Source organism: Notechis scutatus, chromosome 3, assembly GCF_049901735.1.
Source record: "Notechis scutatus isolate UNSWTSFEM ecotype Mainland chromosome 3, rNotScu1.2, whole genome shotgun sequence".
In the NCBI taxonomy this organism is placed as follows: Eukaryota; Metazoa; Chordata; class Lepidosauria; order Squamata; family Elapidae; genus Notechis; species Notechis scutatus.
The window spans coordinates 16,084,259-16,103,546 of NC_142011.1; positions in this window are offsets into that span (position 1 = coordinate 16,084,259).

A 19,288-nucleotide genomic window follows, 5' to 3' on the forward strand; every position below is an offset into this window, starting at 1 on the left:
TGCATCTTGGAAAATTACTCTTTGTGACAAATGCTCAGCCACCATATCCATTATTATTGTACATTCACCTGGACTTTCTTTTTCTATAGACTTTGATGTTTGAGGTCAGCTTCAGAAAGATCTTGGAAAAAAAAATAACCTACCCCACAGCCATCCTAGCAGCTGAAAAAGTAAGTCACTGCTTCTAGTGCTCAAAATCTGTCTTGTGCATTTAGGAAAAAAAATGCTTCGCCAAGTGTCATTGTAGCCCGATTATTAAGACTTCACTTGTTAAATTGGCAGGCTTGAGGTCAAATGTTTTCCAATGAATTCCTCTGCAGTACTTTTATAGAGCTTTCAAGTATATTCCCATTATACCTTTCTTCGCAAGATACTTTGCCTTCTCTACAAATTGGGACTTAATTACCTCTCACTTTTTTTCTTGAAGCTACGTTTCTCCACTTCCCTTTTCCACTTTAACTCAGCCTTAGAGTAAGGGAACACAGCACCTACAGACCCAGAAGGAAATCACTTTCCATAAAAATAAAGGCAGCATAAATATGTCTTTATGCCAACACACAGGGCTAAATCATGATTGTAAAGTCTAGAAACTCCTGTAGAACAGCCTTTCCTAACCTGATCTTAGAATATAGAATAACTGAATTGGAAGGAACCTTGGAGGTCTTCTATTCCAACCCCCTATACAAGCAGGAGACCTATATACCCTTCTAGACAAATGGCTGTCCAATTTCTTCTTAAAAACCTCCAGTGATGGAGCGCCCACAATTTCTGGAGGCAAACTGTTCCACTGGTTAATTGTTCTAACTGGCAGGAAATTTCTCCTTTGTTCTAGGTTGCTTCTCTCCTTGATTAGTTTCCATCCATTGTTTCTTGTCTTGGCTTCTGGTGATTTGGAAAATAGGTTGACTCTCTCTTCTTTGTGGCAGCTCCTCAAATATTGGAATACTGGTATCATGTTTCCACTGGCCCTTCTTTTGACTAGACTAGACATATCGAATTCCTGCAACCGTTCCTCATATGTTTTAGCCTCCAACCCCTTAATCATCTTCAAGTTTTTTTAGCCACCATTCTTGGGAATTATGGGAATTGTAATCCAGGAGACTGGGAGAAAACTGGATAAAATTACAAAGTGTCATGTGCTGAGCCAAAAATGTGATTTCTGTGTCCTGTGCTGAATTCCAGATATGTTTATGATTGGTAAAAATCAATTATCCAACTTATGCCCAAAATAGAATAGTGCTATGATTGTACCCTACAATCAGAGCTTACAAAAACAATAATTTTGTAGAGCAGCCTTTCTCAGTTTGATATCTTTAGAAGTGCTGGAACTGGCATTGGTTGGGAACTATGGTGATTGAAGGCTTAGTACATCTGCCCAGTTTGCATTCAGACATATAAACATAAAAAAAATTTCTTGTTTAGGCAGGCTGTGAAATCTGAAAGATGATCCAGACACAACTGGTTGCATGGACAGGCTGGAAAGAAAATAAATTTACAACATTTTGGAAAGAAGATAATTCCACAGAGAATTCATCTGGGAGGCAATAAACTAAATAACAACCTTGAATGGATAAAGTTTAGGGAAGAGATCTCCAAACTTGGCAACTTTAAGACTTGTGGACTTCAACTCCCAGAATTCTCCAGCCAGCATAGCATATTCTGGGAATTCTGGGAGCTGAAGTCCACAAGTCTTAAAGTTGCCAAGTTTGGGGACTCCTGGTTTAGAGAGAAGAACAGAGACTTGCTAGTAGATCATTCAAGGACATGTGGGAGGGGTAAAAAAAAAATCAAAATGGAGTCTACAACCATGCAAAGCAGTGGTGGGATTCAGCCAGTTCGCACCAGTTCAGGAAAGCCAGTTGCTAACCTGCTGAGGAGTTTGGTGAACTGGTTGTTGGAAGAAATCATTGGAACTGGTTATTAAATTATTTGAATCCAACCACTGATGCAAAGTAGCATTAAAAACGTTCTTCACATAAACAATTCATGTAATAAGGGACAAAGTTTTGATTGCACAGTCCCAAATGGCATCTTGACTTTTTCAATCTTCCTGCAGATGTCCCGAATGGGCCAAATATTAGGAACAACAAGGTTACCACTTGAGAAAGTACATGTTGATTTCCCTGAACCTGCTTATTTGAGTTGATTCTCTTTTCGGTACCAAATAATTGTCATTACTATAAAGGTGGCAGCTTAATATTTCCCTTCTCATTTGTACAACTCTGAAGAACTCTATATTCTAAACATGATTGCTCTTCATTCTTGTTCATTTCTTTCATTCCCTGTTTATTGATTTTTATATAATCAATGTTCTACATTTGAAAGCTCTTTGTGCAACTATTTATATCCAAGTAAAACGGCTCATGGTAGAAATTGCTTATTGTTATTCAAATTTTTTTTAAAAAACCTTAACAGGATCATCCAGCCAAGAATTTAATTTCTTCTACATGGCAAAAATCCACAGCAGCATTAAGTTTAACATTTTGTAATTTGACCTGAATTGTTCAGAAATGGTTGAATTAGCACTTGACATTCTAGTTGCAATTTATTGCCAGGAACTAGTTGATACTAATAAAATATGATCCCATAGAATGAGAATGTTCGCTATTACTGGACATAAAGAAAACCATCTACTAAGAAGATTTTAAAAATAAATTAATGTATTATTTGGCTACTGGTGTGTACTAGGGAGAAAAAACAAAGATTTGACTCACGTAGGAACAGTCTTCTTCAGTAGCTAACTTCTACTTGTGTCATTTCTAAAGTAATAGGCTCAGGGGACAGCTGCAGCATTTAATCATGCTGCATCTAAGACAGTTTGGTCTAGTAGTTAAGGCACCAGCTAGAAAGCAGGGGGCTGTGAGTTCAAGTTCTACTTTAGCTATGAAAACCAACTGGATGACTTTGAGCCAGTAATCTCTCTCTCAGCCCAACTCAGCTCACAGAGTTCCTAAGGGAAAAATAGGAAGAGGAAGGTGTGTTGATGTTCGGCAGTTTGAGTTATTTGTAAAAAAGATAGTAATAATAAAAGTGGGTTACAACCTCAGATACAGATACAGATTATTAACAGAGTTGGAAGGAGCATTGTAGGTCATCTAGTCCAACCCCCTGCCCAAGCAGGTCCTACACCATTTTTGGCAGATGGCAGTCCAGTCTCTTCTTGAAAAATTCCAGCGATGAAGCTCCCACAATGTCTGAAAGCAACTTCTGTTCTATTGATTGGTTGTTCACACTGTCAGAAAATTTCTCCTTATTTCCATGTTGAATCTCTCCTTGTTCAGTTTCCATCCATTATTCCTTGTCAGGCCTTCAAATAAATAAATGAAGCTATAACAATCCTAATTTATATTTTCCAGCATTTCCCTCCATTAACTATATTGTTCCCAGCCCATAAGTGAGGTACACTTATATTTTATGAGTTGTATTCCCCTCTTCCTTATTCGGACACCATCAATTACAATCTTAAAGCATGTAAAATTTGTGATACTGGCCACCATAACCTAGAGGACATATACTATTAAGGGCACACTTGGAGATGTTTGGGGGAGTGATGAGAGATGCAGACATGCCTTCTACCCTTTGGTCAATCATCAGTCTCCACTACAGCCAGTTCTCTCCAGCACAAAGTGGCAGCGCAGAGACTGTCAATACTGTAATTGACAATGATGGCAGCATTGTTTTGTCCAAATTCTAGGATGGATGGGTAGTGTCATGCCCCCGGTGGATACTGACTCTGAGGGAGAGGAGGAACAGCTGACAGGGAGAGGAAGTGTGGCTCCGGAGGCTGGGGAAGGGCAGAGACCAGCTGAGCAGTCAGAGGAGGACCCAGACCCATCCCCTCTCCATCCTAGGGCACGCAGGGAGGAGAGGATAAGGTAGAGACGTGGTCTACTCGGGAGGAGAGGGCCTTGATCCTCTTCATGGGCTGCAGGTGTGACAACTGCATAAGAGTTTGGACTTGCGTACTGGCAAACGCTGGAAACAAAGCGTATTTTATTTTGGTTTGAGGTTATCTTGGTTGGTGTTCTTCCAACAGACTGTGCCTTGTTATCTCCTTGAATTTGGTAAATACTTCTCCGGTTCCATTGTGGAAATTTTGTCATTGTAGTTTGTTTGGTTTTTTATTTCACCTCTATCTGCTTGTTAAATTCGGACTGTATTGCTTTCTTTTGAAGACTATTTTTGAGTACCTTTTATCTCCAACTGAGTATTATTGAACAGTGGGGCCAAGTTGGAGGCATTAAAGGACATTTATTTATGTTTTGGATTTTGTTATGTTTGCATTACACTCTGGGTCATCATAGGTAGTACTCTAATTTAGTAATGGAGAAAGACCCTCAGTTTGCTTCCTTTTGCACGATTGGATCATATTTGACAACATCATCATGCAACAAATATATTGATTTGTTGAATATCCAGTCTAGCTGAATTTCAGTTTTTTTAGTGGACGATCTGGTTGACCAGGGGAGGTTCGCAAAATTCTGAGAAATTATACAGTTAGTGTACAAAGTTAGCACCCACCCCTCTCCCAGAAGAATGAAATATTTTGGGAAATATTTTTAAAAGGTGGAATATTATATTTCCCTAAAGAAGAAACATGCTCTTGGAAAGCAGCCCTCACCTTTCTTAATAGCCTCAGCAGGACTGGGCCAGCCTATCTACAAGACAAAAGACCTTTAGCTCCAGGATGATGGCATTAAGACATGGCCCTCCAGGACATAATAGGATTAACCCACTAGCAGCAGAGCTCACTACATTGCACAATCTCCTAAGGATATTGCATCAGTCAAACTTTTCGAGAGCTTAGCTCAGACAAACTCCTATTTGTACATGGCACCATGGGGGTCTGACAACAGTCAATAGAATACATGTTCTTGCACAGGAACAGGAAGCTCAAGTGCAAAGCCCAAGAGAAGGTATAAATACCCATCACTCTCAACTCCATGTGTTCAGCTGTCCAGAACCACCCATGAGCTTCTGCTTCATCATTAAAACCATCTTTCCAATCATGTTTCCAGTGTATTTCTCCCGGTTTGACTCAACCTTGAGCCTGGTAAGATTTGAACTGCCAAATTACAGGCAGCTAGCTGCAGAAGAAGTAACCTCCATTCAAAATTTTTAGTATTTTAGTATTTATTTGATTTGTCAATCACTTACAAGATACAGGTATAAGAATAAATATAGTTTTGAATACATGAGATAGATACTTATAAGAAAAATAAAAAACAATAGGAGAGGGACGGTAGGCATGATTGGTGCGCTTATGCACGCCCCCTGCAGGCCTCTTCGGAAGGGGGTGAGGTCAATAGTAGACAGTCTAAGGTTAACATTTTGGGGGTTTGGGGAAGAAACCACAGAGTCAGGTAGAGTATTCCAGACATTGACCCCTCTGTTGCTGAACTCGTATTTTCTGCAGTCAAGTTTTGGTGCGGTTAACCTTGAGTTTGTATCTATTGTGTGCTCTTGTATTGGTATGATTAAAGCTGAAGTATTCATTTGCAGGTAGGACATTGCAATGTATGATTTTATATACTATATTTAGATCGGACCGGAGGTGGCGTAGTTCTAGGTTTTCTAGGTCTAGAGTTTCAAGTCTGGTGGCATAAGGTATTCTGCAATGAGTAGAGTAGTGGAGAACTCTTCTTGTGAAATATTAGACTCCATTGTTATAGAGAAAAGGACTTTTACTGAATTTGAAGTGGTAGCGTCAGAAGAAATACAAGATCTGAGACAATAGACGCAAAAATCACATATAGAAAGTTATCTCATGTTCCCACTGCCAATAGTTCAAACTGGCCATCCAATCTGAGGTGTATATAATGTCATGTGGGTGCATCTTCAGGTGGCATTTCACACATCTGGCATGCCAAGACAGTTGACCTTGGCCAAGAGAGATAAGAAGCTACATCTGTACAGTAAGCAAGTAAGCATAATCAAGTAAGCATCCCAACTTCATCAACTTCATCCTCCAGTATCCTTAACCCCACGAAGCCCAATTACCCCACCCCATTTCTCTGGCAGCTGGAAAGAGACCAAGCAGAAGAAGGATTCTTGGAGGCTGACAACTGCACTCTAACCACTGCACCACTGAGGCTAAACAAACCTCTAAATCTCCTTGAATGCAGGGGAAAAAGATCATCCAAAGAACTGTTGCAGCAGAAGCAGTCAAGGAAAGGGTTTTACAACTGTAATCTTCGGCATTAATGGACTTAACACCATTTTTCTGCTCTCCAATACAAGGGTAATACAAAACACCACACAGGGCAGGCTGACTTAAGCAAAGTTATGCCAGGAGAGCAATTTGGCGCGAAGCCCTTATTTACTCTCATCCCAAAGTATCTTGTTCATCCCCGCAGGCTTCCGTGTTACAGATTAAAGGATGTGTGGATTTACATTCCTTGACTCACATTCTGAGTTGCCTTCATTGCACTCCCACTGTTTCAACTTGTCAGCTTAACAACAGCATAAATCTGGCTCACACATTTGGGTATGTTCTTTAATTAGTACATTGATTAAAAGCTAAACTGTGCAAACAGGATGAGAAAGATTCTGTGGGATGAAGTTTGGACTTTTTTAAAAAAAAAAACCAACAACAGATTTGTCTCTTCCTTCAAATTGGAACAGAAAGAGCCACATCGTAGAGTTTTGGCAGTTGCATCAGGAAATCAGCAAGCAGAATGTACGGAGGCCTTTTTGATAGAAACTTACCAGGCTGTTCATATCTCATACCCAGAATAATTCAATATTATTATTAAGAATAATAGTTCCCTCTAATAGCAAATTCAGCTGCTAAATGTTTAAAGGATATCACCAAAAAGAGGCTACTGACAAACAAAGGGAAGTAACATCACATATAGAAGATCTATGAATTTTGCAGAAACATGAAACTCTATCATCCATCCATCCATCCATCCATCCATCCATCCATCCATCCATCCAGCCATCCAGCCAGCCAGCCAGCCAGCCAGCCAGCCAGCCAGCTATCATCTATCTTGCCTGCCAGCCTGGAATAGTGGTTAAAAGAACCACAAGTTCTAGTCCTGCATCAGATACAAAGTCAGATGGATAAAATGTCCCCCAGGAGTCAACACTAACTCAATACTCTTCCCCCAGTCTCTGCATTAAGGGAAAAAGAATGAAGGGCACAAGTATAGGATGAAGGAGACTTTATCTGCCAGGCTCTATTACGGTTATATGTCAAGGACTACCTGTAATGCAGCAGTTAGAGAAACAAATGCTGCTCCTTCTCCTTCTCCTTCTCCTTCTCCTTCTCCTTCTCCTTCTCCTCCTCCTCCTCCTCCTCCCTCCTCCTCCTCCTCCTCCTCCTCCTCCTCCTCCTCCTCCTCCTCCTCCTCCTCCTCCTCCTCCTCCTCCTCCTCCTCCCTCCTCCTCCTTCTCCTTCTTGAAGTACAGAGTCCACTTTTTGGATCCTTGAATGCCACTTTTCATGGTCAGTTCCGTCTCCAGGGCGCAGGCCTGTGGCTTGCATATCTTTGTTGACAGAATCTTTCCATCTCTGTTTTGGGTGTCTATGAGGTCACCGGCCATTGACTTCTAGTTGGTAGAAAAACAAATGTTTGCTTGGAGTTTATTCATGGCAGCACAGAATCTAGATCATGGGAAGTAATGTGATACAATGCTCTGCTGTACTTTGGGCAGGACCCAGCTGGAGCGAAGTCAAAGGAGATGACTACTAAGATGGTAAAAGAACTGGAAACCAAATCTGACGAGGAACAGTTGAAGGAATGATTGTGTTTTCCTGAAGAGAATTATGACAACAGTCTCCATATATCTAAAAGGTTGTCATATAGAGGAAGAAATAAAGATCCTCTGTTGCTCTGAAGGGCAGGATTGGAATCAGTATGCTAAAAAAATAGATTCAGGTTAGATATTAGGAAGAATTTCTTAATGGTTAATGCTGTGGAATAGATTACCTCATGAAGGTGGTAGGATCTTCTTCGCTGGAACTCTCCAGATGAAGGTTGGGTATCTGCCTCAAATGCTTTTATAGATCCAATAAGTTATATTTGCTTCTCAATACATCCATACAAAGCAAGAGTTGCTCTATACTATGGTGTACTGTTTAATCTTTCTTTTTCATTTCATTTACTTTTCTTTCTGATGTCTTTACTATGACATTGAGATTGCTGTACATCCTGTGTAACATCCATTCATGAAATATATTATCTGTTATGGAATTAAGACGTCTTTCTGGGTGTGTGAATGGGTGTATATATATATATATATATATATATATATATATATATATATATATATATATGTATGTATGTATGTATGTATGTATGTATGTATGTATGTATATGTATATATATATGTATATATATGTATATATATGTATATGTATATGTATGTATATATATTTGTTTTTGTAGATTTTCACGGGTACAGGTATGTGGGTCTAGGTGTGTTCGGGTTTTTTCCCGTGTAAGATTAAGAGTATCTTGGCGATGTTTCGGCGAGGTCCCACTCGCCATCCTCAGGCTGGTGCTTTCGGCTACACTACAAAACAAACGACCCAGGAGATTACAGCTCAAGATCCAGGATATCTCCACAACAAAACTCACACGGCCATCACACAGCCCATTATACCAACATCAACTCAATCAACCAATCAAGAGGCAGCAGTGCAGCCAACCAGCCCAGCACACCAGCCCCCACCACCGGAATGAGGTATTATATATCTATTAAAATGAGTATGTTGGTCAAAAATAATTGTTCAAGACTAGCAATGTATAAATAGTATATATTTTATTTGTCTTTCACTTTAGTATGTATGGCACAGGAAACGCCAGGATGGCTACACTGTATATATCTATATGTATATATCTATATCACTGTATATATCTATATTTGATATATCTATATGTAAATAATAAAAATATAATTTTAAAAAATCCTTTTTAAAAGATCAAAGCACTAATCTCTCTCTACACTTTTGTATTTTAAGGGGGGAAAAAACCCTTTTAAAATTAAAATTACCTATAGCTTGAATAAAATGCAGCAATAAACCAGCCTTGCCATCAACTGATGGAATCACATTAACATGGAAGAAAGCAAATCTGGACCATCTGTTGCTGACTGGTTGAATCAATGTCTGGCTTAGTGGCATATGAAGGAGACGCACAGTTCAGACTGCAGAACAGGGATGATATTTCAAATGACATCTGGATGCTTTTTATCAATGATATAAACAGAAATTCTGGGGGAATAACAAACTGTTAATCACAAGTACTTTAAATATATTGACAGACACAGAATTATAAAATTATAGCAAGTTTCTAGCCAAAATGGATTTGTGTGGTATGTGTGTGCCTGTGTGCAACTTTCTTATATCCCATCTTTTCACTCTATTTTTATCTTTCTCTCTTTTATCTATCTATCATTATCATCTATCCATCAACCATCTATATCTGCCTGCCTGCCTGCCTGCCTGCCTGCCTGCCTGCCTATCTATCTATCTATCTATCTATCTATCTATCTATCTATCTATCTATCTATCTATCTATCTATCTATCTATCTATCTATCTATCCATCCATCCATCCATCCATCCATCAATCTATCTCATCATCACAATCATCTGTTTATTAATTCTCTCTCTCTCTCTCTCTCTCTCTCTCTCTCTCTCTCTCTCTCTCTCTCATCTATCTATCTATCTATCTATCTATCTATCTATCTATCTATCTATCTATCTATCTATCTATTCTCCATTTCTCCATGTCTATCATCTCAAGGTCCTGACAACATGTTAGGGATAGGAATGGATGGAAAACAATCCAATCAAAGCCCTAAGCTATACAAGTGTTGGATTGTTATCCCATTCTTCTTAATTGCTTTTTGACTATAGCATCAAGAGATGTGTAGGTGTGACTGAGAGAGAAAACCTTCATTTGTCATTTAAGGTTTAACTAGCCATCACAGGCTGTTGGGCTGCTTCTAGACATCCCAACCCCACATCTCCTCCTAAAAGGATAATACAATAACGTCTATGTTGCATATTTTTTCCTGCTCATTTCATTTACTGTCTCTTTATTTGAGCAAGAAAAATCTCAAGGCAATTGTGCTTTATTCTTAGACTAGTATTTCTCAACCCTAGCAACTTGTGTGGACTTCAACTTCCAGAATTCCCTAGCCAGCAAGGAGTTGAAGTCCACGCATCATCAAGTTGCCAAGATTGAGAGACCCTGCCCTAGACATTAGGAGAAGATAACGCATTTTTGTCTTTAGAAAGGTCTCTCCTATAATTTTTCTGGTTTGGTTGATCTGGCCCTCTTTTTCCAGATGCTACTTGTTTGGATTTGTTACACATAACAGATAACAGATAACAAATAATCAGAGTTGGAAGGGACCATGTAGGTCATCTAGTCCAACTCCCGCCCAAGCGGGAGACCCTACACCATTTCTGACATAATACTCAGCGAAGTTCCTCCAAGTTTATATTCCTGCTAACAGGTGGTAGAAAATCATGTTTTGGGTGGGGGGAATGAACGTGGATGAAATTTCACCCACCTATGTGAAAAGCTTCATTGGCACGGTACGTTCTCTTCACCTTTTGTGAAGGTGAACTATCGCATCTGGGAACAAGAACACCAAGTCTGTGTTGGCGGCATGCTCTCTTTCTGTGCGAGGGCATTGTGACCTTAAAAGTGTCACCTTCACTCTAAAATGGTTATATTTGCCATGAATGATCCTACCACAATGCCAACTTGGATTAACTGTTGAGGTCTCTGATGCTGTAGATAGCGAGGGAGATGACCTTGGACGAGCTATTAGGAAATTATAACCAAAAAGAAAGAAAAAGAAAAAGAAAGGGGGAAAAAAGAGAACATTTTAAGCTTGGAAAAGAGAAAAAGCACGAGAAAGGCTTCCTGCCTAATTCATCAGGGCATGAAAGATGGAAGGCAAAACACAGTCAGGCTTTCAAGATTATCTGCTATAACCTATATCAATAAATTGTAGTTCCAGTCAAACATGTGAAGTCTGTTTCCCAACCTGTCCTGTCCTGAAGGGCTGACAGATGCCATGACATTCACAACACAATCCTTTAATGGCTGCTGTTGTGTATTTAGGAAAAAGAAAGGGGGAAAAAGGGTTTCGAAGAAAATGTCCTGCAAGGCAGGGGAAAAAAAATGTAGACAGGTGTGAAACAGATAAACACGGATGTGGCATTTCATAACATCCTTTTTAACATTCCAAGCAGAAAATTATATTTTTGCAGGTTATCTTGCTTAACAAATGCCATACCTGATAATTCTGGATAAAGGCAACCTATTTATTTGATGTATTTATTTGGTGATGTTTTTAAAAATAAAACTCAACCACATATTAAATGTTAAAAGAAAACTGCAGAAACTGGCCTCAACCCTGCTCTATTTTTGGAAAACAATGGGAATTGCCTGTGTAAGATAAGAGAACTAGAGAAAACAAAATGCAAGCACCAACAAGGGTGTTTTTGCTATAGCCTCCACCTGTAACTGTCTTGGGGAACTCCAGTGTCTTAGTCCAGATATACTGGTAATCCTTGACTTACAACAGTTCATTTAGTGACCATTCAAAGTTACAATGGCACTGGAAAAAGTGACATGATCCTTTTACACTTACTGAGCCGTGGGCAGTGGTTAGAGTGCAGTATTGCAGACTACTTCTGCTGACATTCAAATCTGACAGGTCATGGTTGACTCAACTTTCCATCCTTCGAGGTTGGTAAACTGAGGACCCAGATTCAAATACGTGTAAACTGCTTAGAGAGGGCTGTGCACAGTAAGCGATATATAAGTCTAGTGCTATTGCTATTGCTTACAACTCAGATTCCCATGATCAACATGGGATGTTTGCCAAGTGACTTATATTTATGCAGTTGCAGTGTCCTGTAGTCCTTCGGACAAGCAAATAATGGGAAGCCAGATTTACTTAACAACCATGTTCCTAACTTAATAACTGCATTAGTTCATTTAAAATGCAAGAAAAATAGTAAAAAAGGACAACATTCACTTTTCAAATGTTTCACTTAGCAATAGAAATTTTGGGCTCAATTGTGGTTGTAGGTCAAGGACTACCTTGACCCTGAATATTTCTACCCATATTCCCACCACCTTAAGTTAGTTAGTTTGCATTAACTAACAACACATATTGGAAAATAAATGAGGATGGAGAAGATCTGTGTTAACAAAGTGTAGACATTCATTTTTCCCCAAACCGAGGAAAACATGCCAAATGCAATCTATCTTCCTTGTTAAGAAACTGTCAAAATATTGGCTTTGTTCCTGTCAGTGATATGGGCACCAGGTCTTCCCTGACCTCATTCATGTCACAATATGTGTTGTTAGTGTTATTGTGAAAAATGAATTCCTACAATTAATAGTATTCTGTCTGGGTATGAAAATACCTCTAATTGTTGGGGATGGAAGAGCCATTCATACAGTTGAATTCCAAGTAGGTAAGAAAGGAAATGAGACTTACATCAATCTCATGTTTGTGTGACACAGGAGGAAATGTGACATTATCATTTCTAGAAATGGTTATGAAAAGCCAACTGTCTTTAAAGCCATTCCAGTTATTGTTAGATAGTATGACGGTGGTGTAGAAAGTTAGCACCCACCCCTCTCCTAGAAGAATGAAATATTTTGGGAAATATTAAAAAAGGCAGAATATTGTATTTCCCTGAAGGATAAACATGTTTTCCAGACAAAAAGCAGCCCTCACTTTTCTTAAGAGCCCATAGCAGATGTCAGCACTTAAGAGATAAAGAGAATAGATAGTTCTATTCATAGGCAAAGCAAATATTGCAGGCAGAAACCCATTCAAGACAGGATATTTTGAAATTCCCTGCAGCAAAGTCATATCAAAGGCAGAGTGATAGGATTAGCCCTCACTCAAGATCCAAACCAGGACAAAGCCATTAAGCCATAATAGGAATTGCCCAACACCCTTTCAGAACATAAACCCCTTCATTGCATCATCTCAGTTTTACACCTCCCCCCAGCAAATGTCAACCAAACCTGGGAGCCCAGACAACCTATAGAGCTAACTGTGACTCCTACAACAGCCAATAGAATACATGTTCTTGCATAGGAACAGGAAGCTCAAGTGCAAAGCCCAAGAGAAGGTATAACCCCCCCCAACTCTCAACTCCATGTGGTCAGCTGCCCAGAATCACATGAGCTTGGAGGTTCTCCTTCATCAATAAATGGACCCTCTTTCCAATCAGTTTCCAGCCTCCATTTTGTCTCCAGTGCCTTTCTCCCAGCTTGGACCTGGACCTGGATATTTCTTCCAACAGTAGTATGTACTAACACTATGCCAGCATTCATAGTTAGCTATGCTGTCTCAATATTCTGGAAGTTGTCCCATATATTTTCAAAGCATCATATGGGAGAAGGTAGGAACGCTTACAACTTCTTCCCCAGTGTGGAAGTAGACAGACCAAAGGTGGGCAACTCTTCCAAACTGAGGACCGACTTCTATAAAGTAGAAGACCCAACTGTGGTACATGAGATTTTTCTGTCTTTGGTGGCCACTTAAGAGTTGTACATAAATTTCAAATGAATTTATTAAAATCCAGATGGCTTTTTATTTCCCTGTCTTCATTTTTAACACCAGAAATCATATTATATGTACACTTTTGGATAGTTTCCACGCACTCTTAGGATTTAAACATTTTGTTGTTATTGTTACTATCGTTGAAGAAAATGAGAAAGTGTACAAGAGAAGAAGAAACTGTGTAATGGCATCAACCAACTTTTCACATGACTTTAGAATCATAGAGGCACAAAAATTTCTACCAAACACAAGGTCATCTGAAGACTTGGTTGCCTCCCTGGGCTTAGGGCCCCAAATAATTAAGGGCTCCATTTTATGGCTGTATTAACATCCATAATAACAGTTTACTTGATGTCATATATATTACTGTTTTAATTGTTTGAGTGCTTTTTAATTGTTTTATGTTTTATAATGAATGTTGCTGAAAGTCACTTCTTGAGATTGACAGCTACAGAAATCAGATATATAAATATTTCACCCTGAATTCATATTGCAATTTTTTTTTAAAAAAATGAGATTAAGCTAAAAGAGCTTCAAGAAGAGCTCACTAACTACATCAATTTTCTAATCCCTTACAGAAATTATTTTGAAACTTAAGTGAATTGTGTTTAATATGCTAGCCTCTTTGCTTCTCCACACCACATATAGCAGATATTTGTATTTACCTTTTCCATCTGTGAGCAGACTGCTGATCTATATTGAATTTAGTTGCCAATTTTACCTATTTTGGCTGACACTCTACTGTCTGCCTTGCTGTTACTTGGAAACTGTACCTTGTAGCTTCGTGTGCGTGCGTGTGTGTGTGTGTGTGTGTGTGTGTGTGTGTGTGTGTGTATGCTGAATCTTGACTATTTTAGCTTTTGGAGAATGAGATGTACTGTAAAAGTATTTAAAATGTGAGCTGTATACAAGCTAAGTTGAGATATAGGCATTTGTAGTTATCATAGGGGCTGAAGCTCCTTCTCAGGATGAGAAGAGAAATGTTTTCAAGCAAAAAACTAAGAAAGTCCAATTGCTTTTGAAAAAGCGCCTTTGGGATTCTCAGTACTAACAAGTACAAAATGAATGTTATGGCAACTTGTGTAGAATTTTGCTGTTTCTTCCATTAAAAAAACCTAAACACCTCCACTAATTTTTTTTTTTGCATTAGGCAAATATATTTTTTCTATCCATCAGACAAGAATAGATGATTAATTGCCTTCCTAAAAGTAGTTATCATTGAGTGAGCCTAAATCCTAGTTATGTTTTTATATCATACCATTTTTGTCCTTTGCATTTGCTGACATTTGTTTTTTGAAAAACAAACACATATGAACTAATTTATTTATGAAACCGTGGAGCTTCCTCCGAGATATAGCAGCAGGACCATGGTGATTAATGAAGATGAATCAGCATGGGGCAGCCCATTTTTGATGAGTTCTGTACAAATATGGTGGCTTATTTTCCTGTGTTACATGGGTAAGCATAGAAAAAAAAATCCCAGTACCTGGAACAATTCGATGTTATATTTTCATATATTTAATTGCTTTCATTACAGCTAACAGGATAAGGAATAAGTTCCATTATTTTGATGGTCAATAGTTTTTTTTATGTGCTCCATAGCTTGAAGGAATATAACAGATTTATACAGTCAAAGAATTGGTCTGCCTAGCTATCATTTATGGTCAGTGGCTCTCCAACTTCAAGAGCAGATGATTCTCTCTCTCTCTCTCTCTCTCTCTCTCTCTCCCTCCCTCCCTCCCTCCCTCCTTTCCTTTCCTCTCCTCTTCCCCTCTCCCTCTCTCCCTCTCTGCCCCTCTCTCTTCCTCCATAGGGATTGATGTAGCTCAGAATAGAACAGAACAGAACAGAATAGATTACAATACAATACAATACAATACAATACAATACAATACAATACAATACAATACAATACAATACAATACAATACAATACTTTATTAGCCAAGTGTGATTGGACACACAAGGAATTTGTCTTCGGTACCTAAGCTCTCAGTGTACATAAAATTTATAAGTGATATATCGTGAATATTTATAAATATAAATTATAAATATAAATATACACGATACGATAATTCATGATTTGACCATGAATTAGCTAACTAAAGCTAATTCATGGTCAAAGCCCAAATAGCAAACATATTACAAAGCAGCCAGATAGTTGAGAAACCATCTGGCATTCACAAGATTGACAGCTGCTTCATAGACAGGAAATATGTATCCCTCTGCCTTAGGTAGGATCTTCCTGACTGATACATGGCTGGAGATCATATAGATGGTAAAATTGGATCCAAACATCTCTCTTTATGTTAATTTGAAAAAAAATGTTTTTAACTCTAATATTCATCATCAAGCAAAAGTTGTTAGACAAAAGGCTAGAAATAAATATTATGCTTCTTCAGCATTATGTTCAAGTGGAATAGAGTAGAGTAGAATAGAATAATAACCAATTTGGAAGGGATCTTGGGGGTGTTCTAGAATCTAGTCCAACCCACTGCTTAGGCAGGAAACCCTACACCACTTCAGACAAATGGTTATCCTCTTCTTAAAAACTTCCAGTATTTATGAATAAGACATAAATAAGGTACAAAATATATGAATAAGAAGGGGATAGATATCACTTTATAAGGACAAATGAATGATAAGTTCTGTACATTGTGGGGACATAAACAAACTTCATGCTAAGGGATCTATTAAAGTCCTACCCAGATATCAGTGGGGGCACAGGATCCTTTGTGGCTCAGTGCTTAAAGTGTAGTATTGCACAGTGGTGGGATTCAAAATATTGTACTGCCGGTTCTGTGGGCGTGGCTTGGTGGGCATGGTGTGGCTTGATGGGCATGGCTTGGTAGGCATGGCAGGGGAAGGATACTGTAAAATCTCCATTCCCACCCCACTCCAAACTACTCAAAATTTCCACTACCAGTTCTCCAGAACTGTTCAGAACCTGCTGAATACCACCTCTGATATTGCAGGCAAACTCTGTCCACAGCCTAGAGTTCGATCATGATGGGGCTCAAGATTGACTCAGCCTTCCATCCTTATGAGGTCAGTAAAATGAGGACCCTGATTGCTGTTCAAACAGCAGCAGGAAGAAGACATGCTCATAAGTCACATTTGCAATGGGAGTGTGATGAATGCAGGGTGACATTGTCCATGTCTACCTTCCAAAATGGTTATTCACCTTTCTGGTGATATGGAAAACACCCAGTATGGATAACCCTGTTTCTAATAAATATTACTAATACTTCCTTGGGTTAGCTGTTTCCAGCCTGGAATGGAGGGAAGAAAATCTGAAGCCATGAATACAATTCTCTGCTTAGTACAGCTTGTTGATAAAAATAGGCCACATCAGCAGACACATGTCAAATGGGTAAATAATAGGACCTCTTTCTTTCAGTTCAAAGTTATGGGAGGAAGTTTTATTTTTCCTGCTTTAGATCCTTGCAAAAGAAAATTCAGTCTCTGCTTCTTTTGGAAAGACCCCTTGGGGCATGAATCCGAGAACATCATTTGCTGCTAGGGTTCCCCCCTCCACCATCTCTCTCAGGCTGACATAATGGTGACATCTACCCAAGTGATTTTTCTGGGTCTCATAGAAAATTGGAACATTGATCAGAGGTGGTATTCAGCAGGTTCTGGCCAGTTCTGGAGAAATGGTAGAGGAATTTTTGAGTAGTTTGGAGAACCGACAAATACCACATCTGACTGGCCCCACCCCCATCTATTCTCTGCCTCCTGAGTCCCAGCTGATTGGTTGGGTCTTCTTTTGTTCCCTGCACAGGAGAATGGAGCTGGAAAGCAGGTTAGAGGGGTGGGGAGGGAATGGGATTTTGCAGTAACCTTCTACCAGGAGTAGAGAGGGAATGGAAATTTTATAGTATCCTTCTCCTGCCATGCCCACAAAGCCATGCCCACAAAGCCAAGCCACACCAACCAAGCCATGCCTACAGAACCAGTAGTAAAAATAAAATTGAATCTCACCACTGACATTGATACTTATCTTTTAGCTCATTCAGTTTCTAGTTTAAAACCTCCTTGTGTTTTTATTTGCGCTGCTTTTATTTAGACCCAGACAGTATTTTTCAGCCCTGGCAATATGCTTGGCAGAGGAATTCTGGGAGCTGAAATCTGCTTGTCTTAAAGTTGCCAGAGGTTAAGAAATACTGGAGTCAGATATAGAAATACAGTGTAAATGTATTATTAATTAATTATGATGATTATAATTAATATAGATAATTATATTAGAGATAATTATCTTATCTCTGGAACCTGTGATCTCTTTTTCTAATGGATGTCTGCTCCAGAGCTTAAAAATAGGGGTAATAAGTGAACATTCCTAATAATAGCCCAGTGAATGATAACAGATAACAGATAAACAGAGTTGGAAGGGACCTTGTAGGTCATCTAGTCCAACCCCCCACCCAAGCTGGAGAACTTATACCATTTCTGACAAATGGCAGTCCAATCTCTTCTTGAAAGTCTCAAGTGATAGAATGATACAAACTACACTAAAAGCTTGATCCAAAAGGTACATGTTTGCTTGGAAAAAAGAAGGAAATGCAGCAAAGGGACAGCCACTACAATTATTGCTTCAGTGGTGTGGTTTTATAGACTAACTCTAATCCTAAACTAAAGATGAATTAAGCCGTTTGTCACCAAAATGTGATCCAAATATTAGATGAGTAAACACTGAAACCAAAGATTTGTACTTTTCATGTTAGTGATATCTAGTTTATCTTTATAGAGTATCAGAGAGTTGATGATATTTTGGTGTTCCGTGAAGTTAAACTGGATATCATCAACTTAAGAAGTTAATGCTATGGAACACCATAATATCACTAACCTGAGTGAAGTTAGTAATACAAAAGAAAATAGAGGGTTTATAGTGCGGAATGGGACAACTCACCATGGCCAACTCGCTATGGCCAATTCGCCATGGGACAATTCACTATGGCCAATCCACCGCGAGACAACTTGGTGCAGGACAATTCAACAATTCAACTGAATTATTTCAAATAATTAAAATATATTTAATTTTTTGTCATTCATATTTCATTTTGTCCCTCCTTTGGCATCCTTTCTTTACTGATTCTATTCCACCATTTCTTTGATATTAGTGGAACAGTTCCATGGTGAGGTGTCCTGTGGTAAATTGGCCATGACTGTGTGAATTGGTTGTGGTAAGCTCCTTCCTTCCTTCCTTCCTTCCTTCCTTCCTTCCTTCCTTCCTTCCTTCCTTCCTTCCTTCCTTCTTCACCTTCCTCCATCCCTCCCTTCTTCTCATCTCCTCCCTCTTTCTTTCTTTCTTTCTTTCTTTCTTTCTTTCTTTCTTTCTTTCTTTCTTTCTTTCTTTCTTTCTTTCTTTCTTTCTTTCTTTCTTTCTTTCTCTTTCTTCTTATGGCATGAGAAAGGACAATAATTTCACAGAAGGCTACCCATGCATTTAGTCCAAACTACGGCCCTTCCAAGAGCACAGAGTTCTCCCAGGACCTTGTCTCTTGGCATTAAGAAAAAACGGTAGGCTCAGTGTGTCTTTCTCTCTTTAAATTTCTCTGCTGAGACTTCCTCTGCTCAATTGAATTCCTGAAACATGAAGGCATTTGCTTTGGTTTAAAGATTGCCTTATCTCTGAAAGCCCACACCCTGAGCACAAATTAATGTTGGTGATTACTCCCCGCCAAATGTGAACTTTAAAGATATTTGCAATGTGGATATCCTTTTGTCCTG